The sequence below is a fragment of the Nematolebias whitei genome, chromosome 18 (genome assembly GCF_014905685.2).
Source record: "Nematolebias whitei isolate Nwh7 chromosome 18, NemWhi1, whole genome shotgun sequence".
In the NCBI taxonomy this organism is placed as follows: domain Eukaryota; kingdom Metazoa; phylum Chordata; class Actinopteri; order Cyprinodontiformes; family Rivulidae; genus Nematolebias; species Nematolebias whitei.
The window spans coordinates 23,268,623-23,273,735 of NC_056515.1; the positions used below are offsets into that span (position 1 = coordinate 23,268,623).

A 5,113-nucleotide genomic window follows, 5' to 3' on the forward strand; every position below is an offset into this window, starting at 1 on the left:
TCCATCCATCCATCCATCCATCCATCCATCCATCCATCCATCCATCCATCCATCCATCCATCCATCCATCCATCCATCCATCCATCCATCCATCCATCCATCCATCCAGTAATACAAAAGTAAAACAAGTAATAACAAATGTTTTGTCTTTTCTGTTTAAGCTCTTAAATTCACGACGATCCGTTGCACGCTGTATTCTGACCGACGAGGAGTTCAAATATCTTGAAGGGGCGTCTGCATGTCTGATGAGCGATGAAGAGACAGACAGTGAAAACGGCCAAACGTGGAAAGTGTATCCACCTGAACGGAGGGCAACAAAGCTCACAGACATTTTGAATAGGTGCCAATGCCAACTTGCCCAGCTGCAACAAAAGTCGAGCAGAATGGTACATCGTAGGGTGGCCAGTGGCGTATGCAGCATGAGGCAGCCTCCAAGAGGCATAGACAAAACGTATTTGAAGTGGGGTTTTTTTGTGTGCGTTAATAAAAATCTTTTAACAAATTCTTTGTTTTCTATGTATATGATATTAATGTGCAGTTAGGTGTAAAACACCTGATTCACTAAACTACTTTATAAACTGTTCATTTAATATAAGTACAATAAAAGGTAATATGTGACCCATCACATCGAAGTGAGGATTAAAAGTGTTTTGAGTAAAATATTTGCAAAAATTGCGTTTTATCAAAATATAACAAATAAATGTTCTATCAGTGTAACATTTGATTGAATTGTCTAAAAAAAAAAAGCCTAATTTTTTTAAAAAATTCTTATTAAAATTTTAAACAATTAGGTTTCAGACCAAATAATAGCCTAATGTATTATTGTAACCAACAAGCCAAATTAAGTCATATCTCTGAATCCCCTTCTGATATCAGAATGATCCAGTATCAAAATATAGCTTTGAAAGCCACAAATCTGAAGATGTAATGGGCTCATTTTGACCAAATTTGACTTAATCCTCATTTTGATGTGATGGGTCACATACGATAAACCTAAAAACAAACAAAAGAAGTAAGAAAATTGTAAGATCATTTAAGATGGCAATGATAATCACATGTGGAATCACATTTAGTCTAATGGTATTTATAATTGTAATCATATACTTTAAATATAAAATAGAGCCAACAACTACAGATTGGAACAACTACAGATTGGAACTTCTTCAGATTAGCAAATGACTTCATGGATGAGCTCACTGTGACATCCTATATTGTTTTTTTTGTACAGCAATTCAACAGATTTAGCTATTTTTTATTCTTAGTTTATGTGAGGTTTTCATGTCAACTTTTCATCAATAATGATAAAATATTAAATTTTACTGACTTTACAAACCTCAACAATATAAACATATGGTTGTCCATTTTCTTCTTTTCATTTATTCTGTTAGGTAAACGTCTCTTGAAAGTGTGATGCAGGCTATTTAAATGAAAAAATAAAGTCCATGAAACAACTTAATTTACAGATAAAACACACAAGTAAACACTTTTGAGTCTTAACTGTAAATTAAATTGTCCACGTCGCCAAACTCCTTACAGGTTGGTGGCGGTAATGCACCGTTTTCCAACAGCCGTTTAACTGAAGAAGAAGAAGACACTTCCGGTATTACATTGGCGGGATAACACAAACGAGGTCCTTCTCGGATAACGCGACGTGTTTGATTCAAAGCCAAGCGGATCTACGATTTTCAGTAAGTTGCTGCTTCACATATTTAGTTCTAATTATTTTTGACCAAGCATGTGGTTAGAGCGTAAAATATGTAGTTTTACCGGTGTGTTACTCGACCTTTTACAACATGGCGTTGTCAGCGTCACGTCAAGTTGAGGCTGTTTGAAAAGTTGTACTGAGCAGAATAAAATGGACACTCATACAGGGGGAATGGGAGACATCTATAACCAGTGGCTGCTGACCACTGTTGGGCAACTCCTCAGTGAGAGGTGTCTTTTTGCTTTTCTAAAAGCTGTTTTATGATGTCATTGTCTAAGTTACATATTTGGATATTTGCTAATATAATTGTGATCTAGGCTGGAAGTAATCAATGTTGGACAAAAAATGACCACTAAATATGTTTAGAACTACAAATCAACTTAGAATACTTTCCTGGATTTTCCTGCAAAACACCGTTCAAGTTATCAAGTCAATGAACTGTTGGTGTGTGGCATTGTGACTTAACATACTGTTATATAATTTAAATAATATTATAATGCAACGCCACATAACTGAATCTTTGTCTTGTAGCACCCAAGATGCAGCTCCACATCACGCAGCACAGAGTGGGCAGGTAAGAGTACTCATTGACTGAATATTATTATAATTATATAATGAAGAGTCTGGTGAAGACCTGCTGTATATGAAAAGTGTCTTGAGATGTTAAATGATTCAACCCTTTAATGAAACTGGCCTGAATTGATCATACGGCTTTGTAAAAAGGGGAGATTTGTTCTGAGTTATGACAATTTTTAAAATGTGATTGTGTCAGGAGCAGAGCCAGTAGTGATGAGGGGATTGTTCCTGTCAGTATAAAGGAACAGGTGAGCTGTTGTAACTGTGTGTGAACAAGTATTAGTTCCAATATAAACACTTTCTAAACGACAGTAGTGACTCGTTATATTTTTATCATTAAAAGTAAGACAATAAATACAGAAAGCCTGCAATGAAAGTATGAAAGTAATATGAAATAAGCCTGCATATTTTGCCATTGAAAATATATTAATTGGTTAAGTCAAAATGAGTTTTCCTTATCAAATATACTAAAGCTTTACAGATTATTGTCCTGATGCAGGCTCAATAAATTAATTCCTCTGGACAGATTCTTCTTTGTATCAAAAAGATTTCTTCAGTCTGAGGAGCTGAGACAAACTCAGTCATCGTTCCTCCTTGATAGAGAGGAACGATGACTGAGAGAGGAGTAAAGGAGGCCATCTTTGTGAAAAGAAACCGTCCATCATTAAACAGGGGTGGAGGCCTCCGGGTTCAACTGTCCCCCTCTTACAATGCTGTGATTGCTAGTATCTTACGTTCACATAAAATATTTGATAATGTTCTTATAGAAACAATTCTTGAATAATGTTCACACTGTGTTAATGCTGCATGTTTGTCTCAGGGTGCTTCTTGTTCTGCCATTAACTCTAAAATACTTATTGAATAGTTTACATATGTAGGTAAAACTAGATGTTAAATACACCAGAATGCAGGAAATGGCATCTATTTTATTCAAAATTTTCTGGGGGAGGACCCCCAATGGCTACCAAGCCAAGAGCCATTGTTAGCACTGAGGTTAAGCTAAAACTAAACTAGCTAAAAATAAAAAAAAATCCTAGAGGAAACAGAATTAGAATTAGAATGCAAAATATATCTGATTTGCTTTAGTCTCACATTACATCATTGTAGATCGTGTGAAACTATAGTTTCTTGCAATGCAGAAGAATTAAAACTTTTAATTAAATTCTGGGTCCTCGTGTAAAGATGTGTTAAAGCGCCATCTACTGGTAGATATGAGTTACTAAAAATATTCAATATGGGAAGATTAAAAAAAAGGTTTTTGGAACATCCGTAAACTTTTTGTTTGAGAATCTAAGAATTGAGATATGGATGCATTTGCTTTTTGTTATGTATACATTTTAAAAAGTGCTCTTATTGACCTTGTGTTTTCTGTGTTTTCTGTTGAAGCTTTTGAATTCACGGCGGTCTGTTGGTCGCTCCATTTTAAATGATGAAGAATGAGGGGGTGCCAACATGCCTATGAGTACGAGACCGACACGAAGACAAAGACACATGGAAAGTTTATCCACCTGAATGGGAGAGCAGCAAAACTAGGACATTTTAGACAGATGCCAGTACAAACTTGCTGAGCTTCAAACAAAGCCCTGCAGAATGGATGGCTACATTACAGAGTGCCCAGTGGGAAATGCAGCCTGAGGCAGCCTCCAAGAGGCACCAACAACTATTTTTTTTTACAAATGAAACCGTAGGTTGTATTTTTTACAAATGAAACCGTAGGGTTTTTTTGTGTGTGTGTGTGTGTGTGTTTTAATAAAAAAAGAAAATCTTTAAGAAAGTCATGGTCAGTGTTTTCATGTCTATGATATGTTTGCATTAGTATGTGTTATGAAGATACAAACCACTGTGTATTTACTAGACTGCTTCATAAACTGTTTATTATACTGATTTTTCATAGTTCTTATTGAAATGGTAATGTGCTTACTGGTCCAGCTTGTGATTTGTACATCATGATGATGGTACATAAACCAAAATTAAAGACTCATTAATTTTGATGTAAAAAACTGGGTGATCTTAAAATGTTAAAGATCTTAGAAGCCAACTATTTGTAGCCTATAGCAGATTTAAATAGTTATATAAAGCACTTCACGTATTACAAATAAAAACTAAATGGAGTGCAAGACAAAAAAACAACAACTAACCATTGGAAACATGTTAAGATATAGTTATTTTACTTGAAGGCTTACCTACATGCCAAACCTGTATTTACAGGCAGAGTATATCAGATTCCCAAATTTGCATAAATGAAAAATCTGTAAATATCCGACTGACATCTGCCACGTAATACGCCAAAGATGCGGCAAGTATGCAAAAGGATCTGAAGCTGGAACTCCGAGGGATCGCATACTTCAGGATCCTTCGCAGATAAACATCTGTAAATATCCGACAGACATCTGTCACGTATATGCATGAATCTAAAGCAACCATACGTCAAAAATGCGGCAAGTATGCAACGAGATCTGAAGCTGGAACTCCGAGGGATCACATACACACATTTTTCAGGATCCTTCGCAGATAAACATCTGTAAATATCCGACAGACATCTGTCACGTATAGGCATGAATCTGAAACCAACCATACGTCAAAAATGCGGCAAGTATGCAACGAGATCTGAAGCTGGAACTCCGAGGGATCACATGCACACATTTTTCAGGATCCTTCGCAGATAAAAATCTGTAAATATCCGACAGACATCTGTCACATATAGGCATGAATCTGAAACCAACCATACGTCAAAGATGCGGCAAGAATGCAAAGAGATCTAAAGCTGGAATCCCGAGGGATAAATGAGTCACATATTTTCGGGATCTGCCGCAGATAAGTATCCGGATTTTG

At 36.0% G+C, this 5,113-nt stretch overlaps 1 long non-coding RNA gene across 1 annotated transcript; it reads left to right on the forward strand.

Moving 5' to 3' along the window:
- Positions 1-1,590: 1,590 nt before the first annotated feature.
- On the forward strand, positions 1,591-3,874 carry LOC119424651. Its single transcript, XR_005187523.1, has 3 exons — positions 1,591-1,688; positions 2,237-2,279; positions 3,668-3,874. It is a non-coding gene; the product is annotated as an uncharacterized LOC119424651 (long non-coding RNA).
- Positions 3,875-5,113: the final 1,239 nt, after the last annotated feature.